Below are 10,026 nucleotides of genomic sequence, written 5' to 3'. Positions count from 1 at the left end.
ACCTGAGCCGAAGGCAGAGGCTTTAACCACTGAGCCACCCAGGCGCCCTTAAAACCTTTTTTTAAAATTAAAGGCAGAGAAACTGATTTATACTTTAAAATAATTTTAGGGGCACCTGGGTGGCTCAGTGGGTTAAGCCTCTGCCTTCAGTTCAGGTCATGATCTCACGGTCCTGGGATCGAGTCCCGCATCGGGCTTTCTCCTCAGTAGGGAACCTGCTTTCCCCCCTCTCTCTGCCTACTTGTGATCTCTCTGTCTGTCAAATAAATAAATAAAATCTTTAAAAAAATTTTTAGAACTAGGAATAGGATACTTCCTGAGCTTGATAAAAGCTACATATGAGAAGTAATTACAGAATTTATACTTAGTAACAGATCTATAGATTCTTTCCTTTTAAAATTAGTAATAAGACAAGGATGTCCATCATCACTACCACTAACTACTGTTTAACATAGTATAAAAATTCTGACTAAAGTTGTAAGAAAAGGAACAGAAGAAATATAAGAATTTGTAAAAGAGAAGTAAATCTTTTCTTGTTCACAAATAATATGATGGATAGTCTACCTAGAGTAACCACAAAGTTAATATGCCAATTATTAGAATTTATAAGATAATTTCATGGGATCGCCAGATATAATATAAATTTCCAAAATTAATAGTTTTTTCTTTAATGACAAATTAGCTCGATCTTAAAATAAAAAAATAAAGTAGGACTCACAATTGTTAGCAAACTATACATGTGTATATACATACGTATGTATTATTTATAAGTACATAGGATTTTAAAATTAGGAATGTGTTAAAAGAAAACAAATCTGTCATGGAGAGAGTATCTTAGACTTTAGAATGTAGAGGTTAATTTTCTTCCCAAATAATCTTTAAATTCAACAAAATGCTAATCAAAATTCCAGCTGGGTGTTTTGAGGAACTCCGTACATCATATTCTAAATTTGCATGGGAAAATAATAGTTCATGAAAACCTGCCATTTTGAACAAAGAAAGCAAAAAAGAAGCTTTGTATATAAAGACATATACAATGTAAAGTAGTAAAACAGTGTGGTTCTTGACTGAGTATGGACGTGAGTATGAACAAATAGACCAACTTAACAACACAGAGAGCTCAGAGACAACTAATTATGGGATAAAAACCCCACTATAAATTAGTAAGGAAAATACTGACTGCTTAGCAAATGTTGTAGAAAAAAAAAGGTCTTTGAATGTGGAGAAAAATAAAATCAGATGATTACTTTACATCGTAGCTAAAGGTGGACCCCACAAAGATGAAAGACCTGAATGTGAAATGCAACCCTATCAAGTGAAAACAAAATAATGCGAGAAAATATGCTTGTGACTTAAGGTTTGGAAGGATTTAAGCAAAATCCCACAGTTTAAAGACAGGAAGAGGAAAACTGCTTTTTTGAGTATGTCAAAATTAGGGAGTTCTGTTAAAAGAAAAATGCCATGGGTGAATTTGACAGATAGTTGACAGAATTATAGAAGAAATGGGCAATGTCTGAAACTAAAAAGAGATTCTAATATGCAAGAAATGACTAAAAATTAACAAGAAATTACAAGACCTTCAACTTAATGGGGGAAAGGATATGAGCAAAGAATTCCCAGAATCTGAAATGTAAGTGACTAATAAGTATGTGATCTGGACTAGTGCTAGCCCTTACGTTGCCTTGCTGCAAATCAGCCAAAGTCAGCCTTTTCTGCAGCTAGCTCACAGTCATGCCAGGGCATGCAGAACATGGCTTGGATCTTAGTCCCACTCCCGCTCCCACTCCCGTTCTGCACTGGGGACACTCTGTAACTGTAAATGCACATTCAAACATCATGGTGCTGACTAGAAAGATATGCTCGAACTTACTTGAAATGACAGAAAAACAAAACGTAGGGTATCCCTTGATACCCTCAGATTTGCAAAAATAGATTGTGTTGGCAGAAGCTTGTGGACGTAGAGACCCTTAAACATTACTGACTGGAGGTTAGCCTGGAGGTTACCCGCATGATGACGGTACTTAATCAAATTAAAGGTAAATATGCCCCATTGCCCAAGGCGAACATATCCCTGGGACAGGTAGGCTCACAAAGGGACTTGCCTGAGGATGTTCGTTGCGGTGTTGTTTACGATAGTGGTGAATTAGAGGCAGTCTAGTGTCTATTACTGATACCACAAAGGTCTAACGTGCTGAGTACCAACTGGAAAACAGTATCAGCCATCAGAAACAGGGGAGGTATATTCAGAGTAACATGAATAGATTTTTTTTAAATGTTAAAATTTTAAAAATTGGTACCGAAGCAAGTTAGAAATGAACCAAGATTGATCCGTATTTCTTTACGTTAATTAGCACACATTTTACAAAAGTCACAAATTACTAATATTAAGTAACACTTTAAGTAAATATAAAAAAAGAAGGCCACATAAAACACATCACAGCGGTCACCTAATGGTGAGGGAAGGGTGCTGGGAGCAGAGGGATGGCAAGGAAGGTATTGAGAATTAACTAAATAAAACAACAGGAAGTCTGAGAAGTATGTTTAATTTAAGCTTCTAACCCTACGGTCAAAACAAACAAACAAACGAACAAACAAAACCAAACACAACAAGCAGTAGAAAAAAACATGTGCATAAAATGATGACAAGTAAATGAAGTTAATAAATATGAGGTTTAAATTGTGATTAAATTATGGGCGTGGGGGAAGGTGTTGTAGACCGTAGAAGGCTTCACTGAAGTGATGGTATCATTTAGCTGATACCTGAAGACTGAGAGGGACGTGCGTGAGAAGCATGGGACAGGTGGCAAATAAGACAATGATGTGAGAAGGTCCCCCTTGGAGGAGCTGTGGTAAGAACGGAGTGAGGGAGGAAAGGCAGGGCCAGATCTGCCACAAGGCATTGGAGTTTAGGTTCCTGCATGAATACGAGAGGAAGCCACAGATTGACTTAAAAGCGAAAAGTCTCAGTGTTTGATCAGCGCACCATGTTGCTGTGTGGAGAAAGGACTGGAAGAGGACAGGGAAGAGCCAGAGAGATCCACGGGGGCGATGGCACTTTCTGGGGGCAGGGCAGGAGATAAAGGGAGCTTGACTGAAGATGGTGGTGGTGACAGTGGACAGAACTAGAAACTGCTGGGAGAACATGAAAGACAGCCTACAGGACAGAGAATTTGGAGAAAGTAGTCACTCTAGTTATGGGTCTAAATCTTATCCACAAAAAATAGAATTACAGTTTTCTCCTGCTCTCCAAAAGTAGAGATGAAAACTTTCATAACCTCAAATAGCATACACCAAAGATACAAGTACCATTAATTTACATGGAAAAAATTTTTTTTAACTAAAACAGTTGACAATCTTGTTTTCATATTTCACAATACAAATGAAAATTGCCTTTTTTTTCAGTCCTGCCACTCCCTTGCCAAAACTATTTTTGCTTTGATAGGAAGGGGGAGCAAGTCTTCCCTGTCTTGCTATGAGAAGACATCTAGAGTCACAGTACCATCATCTCCTGGTAAAGAAGAACAAGTAATATAAAATGGATATAAAGAGGTTCCTCCCCCTCCTTACATGTCTGGTCAAGTCCTGGCTGGATGGGGCACCCTCATGGGACAGGTAGGAGTCATGGGACGGGTGGGAGGTCTCATCACGGTGGGGAGGGGTGCAGACATTATTGGCATGTGGCCTTCCGTAGATGGCCTCATTCCAGGAGCAGGTCCCACTGGCATGATCCCAGGAAGATGAGGGCCTATCACTGACATCATGGCAGGGGCCCCCATTTTAGGTGCTGGCATCATAACAGGGTGAGGAGGCCCGGGGAGACTGCGGGGAGGTGGGATCAATGCCCCGCAGGAGGAGAAGCCAGCAATGGAGTAGAAGGTATCTTTCTTGTAAAAGGCAAGAAGGCTGCTCCTGCATCCATTTCTGATAGCAGCCTTTCACGTTCTTTGGGTTTCCCCCAACAGCAGCGTGCCTTTCTCACAGATGTGGTGTCATGGGTGAGGTGTGGGTCACAGCAGTCACAATAAAGCTTAGACATGTTGCACAAAATAAATTGAAAGCAGCCCAGATGTTCACAGATAAGTTAAAAACTCTGGTGGCTCGTGGCTGGCTGCTGAGATGCGGAGCCCCATTGGGGGTAGGAGCTTGGCAGAGCTGCTCAGGGTCACCCTCCCTCTATAATGGCTCAGTACAAAATAAATACTGAACGCTGCTTTCCCTTTTTGCCTTTTGCCCTATTGGGGAAAATCCGTTTCCTATTTCTCTTAATTAATGCAAACTGGTACTAAACTAGTTCTTTCTAAATAGCCAAGGGGTATAACTCAAACTTTCAAAAAGCAGGGGCTACCCATACTCAGTTACTCTAGAGAAAATGCAATATTTCTATTGCTCCAATCCCTTAAGTGTTGACTTGATTTAATGCCAGTAAGTAATACCTGAAAACTAACGGTCCCATTGCTGCCCCTGAATTCCTGGATCTCAGTCTATGAAATCACTTAAGCTGAAACTGTATCTGACTCCACGGTGGTAGGTAGTGGTGAAATGGGCCTCATCTGCAGAGGCTGGACTTGACCATTCATGTTTCTTCCAGTGTTAAGTGGCATTCGTTCTATGAGAAAAGCAGAAATCTATTTAACCAACTAAAATGTGAGAAAATATTGCTAAAGCCTAACACGGTGAAAACATTAATATTATCATCAGTAGAGTCAGAATGGATAGAATCAGGTCTCAAATACTTTCTTGAAGGCACTGAGCTTGAATTATTTTCTGAAAAATAACTTTAGAGAAGTGTGTAATCATTGTTGAAATTCAAGGAGGAAAAAAATGAATATCACCCCAAATGCCACCAACTGGAAATAACACTTCTAATACTCTGGTGTAAATTCTTCCAAACATTTTATCGACATGTATCTGTTATCTAAGAAAATTTTTTCCATACATATCATACTGTTTTGAAAATTCTATTTCATTGAGCAATGTATTATAAATATCCCTTCTATATCATTAAATAGTATTCTATTATGTAACTCTTAATGCTGGAGAGTATCTCACCATTTAGCCAATCCCTAAACACTTTGTAGATAATTTTGAAAGTGGGACTTGGGGGACACAGGATGGGTAAGACTTTATATACATATTTAAAAATTTATGGCATATGCTGTAAAATTGTATGGATAGGGAGAGAAGGTTGGAAGGATCTCTTACTGGGCAAAATCCAAAGCCTTAGCAAGTAACAACTAAATTTAATTGTTACCTTGTACCAAAGAAGGTTTAAGCACTTTCCAGATATAAATTCACTTATTCCCTATAGCAACCCTCTTAAATATTAACTGCTCATGTCATACAGGAAGGCATGAAGTTTTCGTCACTTGCTCAAGGCCACACGAGTGATGGATCTAGGAATGGAATGCAGGGGTCAGGCTCCAGGCCTACCCTCTTAGCTACCGTGCTGTGCTATCTTAGGCATGGTATCAGAAGGGGTAAAGGCCAGACATTAGCAGCCTCACCTGTGGGTAGACCAAAGGTTACACTGACTGAACTGACTGAATTTACTTCTGCAGGGCTCAGTGAAGAGTGGATTTTGGATGACGTATATCCCATCACGTTCCAGGAACCATATTCCCATACCACATTTGCACAAAGGCAAAAGGACTCCCCCTTAGTATTGGATTATTTCTGTTTTTCCACCCCCTCTTACTTAATTTTCCCTCAAATAAGATGGATGACTTTACTTGGTGAATTAGTAATCAGTAACAATCTAATGGGCCAGGGTCAGCAGAAAGTGGGGTCACTGCCTTGCAGAGGACCAGGCTTACCCCTACTCTCTTTCTTCTTCTTGAATGACTGTGAGCAAGCAAGCTAAAACATCATTGTTCAGTCTATTCTTCACTATTCTTTACCATGAATTTGTTGGTCCCAACTTGGCTACATTTAATCTATTCTCAGTTGGGTAGGGCCTGCAGATAGGAGGAGTCATTGAAACCCCAAAGCTCCAGCCATTCTAGTTGGCTGATTTTTTTTTTTTTTTTTTTTTTATTGTGGGTCTAACCTGGGGATCATTGGGATCACAAAATCCTTTGAAAATAAATGAAAGCTTTCCCCACTCATTTATACTTGTTTTGTTGTTTTCAGTTATAAGAGGCCCACAGATTCCCTGAAGCCCATTCCCTAGCCACTGAAGAGGATTAGAAACTTTGGAGTAAAAATGCCTTAACAGATTCTATATACCTTGATTTTTTTTTCTTGTTCTTTTTCTTTATAAAACCCTCTAATGCTCAAAAGTTGTTTACTATTCTCAAAGACTCAGCTCCAGTTCTGGGAATTTGTAAGCAAATAACAACACCCTTAATCCTAGCCTTAACTTCCTGCTGAATTCAGGAATGCTTGGTGGAACTCACGAGACACAGGCTTTTCCATTCACAGGAAGATGGTCAGAGAAAATTTCCAAGACTAGGGATGGCCATTGGAAAAAAATAAATGAGTTTTGGGTACCAAGAAAGTGATGAAGTAGAGGAGGAAATTAAGTGCAGCAAGATTGGCAGGATAAGAATGGTGCTGGCCTCTGGGGCATGAAGAAGCCTTTCCTTCTGGTGTTGAAATGTGCAAAGCACCTTGCTGTGAAAAATACCAGGGATGGGCAAACAATCCAAAGATCAGGAGGGCCGACTGGAATCCCTGCTCAGGACTAAACAAAGGCCTTTTGAGGCTCTGTATAGATCAGTGAGTTCTTTCTGCGTCCTTGCCTCTCCTTCCTGATTCATTTGGTGACTATTCTTTCCAGGTAAGGAGAATTCCCAAACTCTTTTTTTCTTTTCTTTCTTCCTTCCTTCCTTTTTTTTTTTTTTTTCCTGGAGAGATTCTCATTTTGTAGGCTGAAGATTGGGTAGAAATCATGTTTCACTGTCAAGAAAATCACTGGAAATATGCCCAGGATGAACTTAGGAATAATCATGTCATATATACAAATACGATATTTCTTAAGAAGCATTTACATGAGTTTAGAGTTCACATATATATATACATATATATATGTATATATATATGAATGTGCATCCTACATTCATATGTTCATGTATATGATGTGTACATTCATACACATCCCGGTTCATAGTAATATATACTTATTTCACTGTAGAAATATTAATAAGTGTGTTATGGAATAAAGAACTCTGAGACACTTAAAGTACCCTTGTGATCCTTACCCATGAAAGAAGAGGAGGCATGAGCAAGGGCCTCATCCCAGGGCACTGGTTCCTAATCACTCTATCATCCCATCTAGATAAACACAGATCCCTTAATCTAGAGATCCCAGTGCTGGGTTATTAAATATTTAATTAATTGATTGATTCTAAGTTTCCATGAATGACCTGAAATTGGTGACCTATTAAGTTTCAGGCACTTTTCTTAGTCAAAGGTCCGCTGCACCTGACTTGGCAGCTTGCCCGTTGGATTCCCCCAAGGATTATTTCAAGCACATGACTCATTCCGTGGATGCTTTTAGAGCCAATAACCTCAGTACTAAGGAAAAGGACTGGAGATGAGGCTCATTAAGTTGACTTCAACTAAGAGTGAACAGGGAGAATTTTAACTGGCCATTGTTTGATTGGAGATAACTTATAGACAAGGGAAACAAAATACCTAATTCGATCTTAATCAATTTGAATCTTTGTCACTCATGTCCCCAGAGGACTTCACAGAGACCATATAGCTGATTGGGCTGGACCAACGCAGGCCCAGCACTCAGGTACTTGATCGGCACTCTGTCCTGTCATGTGTGCTCACTGCAAAGGCAAGTGTGGTGAGAAGGGGCTTTAAGGAACTTGTGCCTGTTCCTGATTACACCTGGACTTGCTGCATGATTTTGTATTTCTCCCTTCTGCATGTTATGTTCCCTGATTTATAAATGTTCGGCCCCCTCCACTGAGAGAAGATAATGCTTGTATGGTATGTGCTGAAATAGCTAGTTTGTATAAGCTTACCCCTGATGCCCCTGTTAATTGCTATCTTGGAAACTCAGAGATCCCACTCACCCTCTATATTCCCATCATGCAGATAGTGCAGAAGAACATGTGGTTCACTGTTCAAGGTCAGGGGCTCTAGGGCTGGCCAAACCAGAGTGTTTCCTTTGTAGCAAAGACTGTCTGGGTGGCAGGCCTTGATCTCCTTAAACACTGACCATGCAAGGAGGGCAAGGGCTACAGAGAGTGGCTAGACTGAGTTGCTACGCTATGAAAGCTTGTTACACATAGATCCCAGCAACAGATGCTTTGTCCAGTAGCCTGCTCCCGGACTCCCTGGAGGTAAGTTCTCCCAACAAACCTATGTCTAGATCGCTGTCTCCAGGTCTTTTCTTGGGCCTCTCCCGGCCATCAGCCACCCTCGGACTAGAGTCTTCTGGGATTCCGCTATACAACAAAATCGTTAAAATACTGTGAACTTCACAGAAAGGAATGCCGGAAAGAACATGGAACCCCAAGGCAGGGAACTAAGGCTGGTAAACAGGCTTTCCGTCCTCTCCTTAGCTGTAGGGCCTTAGGAAGGTCCTGTAACACATAGCCTAGGCCTCAGCTGAAAATGAGGCTCTTAGAAGAGAAGTTCATGCGCTCTCTTTTAATACTGAAATGGTTAGTTAGGCACAAGTTGAACTTAATTGTTACTGCTCAGTAAAAAGCCTTATAAAAATTTTAGAAAATATAGCTAGCACTCCCAGTTAGTTGGGGATCTGAGTTCCTCTATATTCTTCCAAAAGACAATTTTTGAAAGTTACTTAAGTGAGAATTCTTCTTTTTTAAAGATATATTTTAAATATTTTATTTATTTGAGAGACAGAGAGAGAAAGAGAGACAAGCCAGGGGAAGGGGCAGAGGGAAAGGGAGAAGCCAACTCCCCACTGAATGGGATACTCAACCTGGGGCTCGATCCCAGGACTCCAGGATCATGGCCTGAACTGAAGGTAGATGCCTAACCAACTGAGACACCCAGGCACCCCCTTTTTCAAAAAAAGATTTTCTTTATTTATTTGAGAGAGACAAAGAGAGTGTGAGCAGTGGGAGGGGCAGAAGGAGAAGGAGAGACTCTCAAGCAGACAGCGCTAAATGCTGAGCCTGAGGTGGGGCTTATCTCACAATCCTAAGATCACGACCTGAGCTGAAATCAAGAGTCAGACACTTAACTGAGTGAGCCACCCAGAAGCCCCAAGAATTCTTTATTTTAGTTGAGCTGGGACTGTGATTCCCCTACAGTATTTTGAAGGGTGCCTAGGAACTCATGGTACACAGCCATTACATTTTATTTTTAATATATGTGTAAATGAGTAAATGAGGGCTTTTTAACCCATGTAGAGGGAATGAATGGCATCTTGACAATGTAGAATATCCTACAATAAGGTAAAATACGTTATAATGAAAGCCTGGATTCAAAGCGAAATATAGTGAGATGAGCACTTGATTTAACATCAGATACCCTAAGTGTGAGGCCTGAGTGGTCCTTCACAAGGCATGTGGATTTTCTAAGCCTCGGTTTTCCCATTCGCAAATGGAAATAAATAATAATATCCATATTATTTGCCCCCACAGGGTTCTGGTAAGAATCAAATGCTACCTGAAAATGCTTTATAAACAATAGTGTTATAAAAACACTTGATATCATAATACCTGAACAGTGCAGTTATTGGTGATAACGGGTTAATGACCTTTGATTTCCTTCAATATTAGCTATTAAGTTTCATTAGTAAGCTTTAACTTTAACTCACAAATTAAGAAAAAGTTTCCTACAGAAATTTATCTATTGTTTTCAAATACAATATAAACGGTCACTTTCTTTGATGTACATTTTAATCTAATGAGTAACGTGTATGTGCGTATTATGACGACATCGATATCTGAGCATACTGCACTTCCTAAAGGCTCCTTAGGGGCCTTCAAAATACATATCCTTAGTTCCTTATCTGTGACTGCCAAATCTACAAATCTCCAAAAACCAACTTTGCTTGTTTTTATATATTTATCCCAGTTAGTGAGACCATTCATT

At 40.0% G+C, this 10,026-nt stretch overlaps 1 pseudogene; it reads right to left on the bottom strand.

Annotated features, from left to right (window-relative positions):
• Window positions 1–3,575: 3,575 nt before the first annotated feature.
• LOC111149214 lies at window positions 3,576–4,036 on the bottom strand (annotated as a pseudogene).
• Between the last annotated feature and the right edge of the window lie 5,990 nt (window positions 4,037–10,026).

The sequence above is a fragment of the Enhydra lutris genome, unplaced genomic scaffold (assembly GCF_002288905.1).
Source record: "Enhydra lutris kenyoni isolate GAN:26980312 unplaced genomic scaffold, ASM228890v2 scaffoldscaffold21, whole genome shotgun sequence".
Classification (NCBI taxonomy): Eukaryota; Metazoa; Chordata; class Mammalia; order Carnivora; family Mustelidae; genus Enhydra; species Enhydra lutris.
Note: the sequence above shows the minus strand (reverse complement) of the source record. Positions and strands in the feature narration are given on the sequence as shown.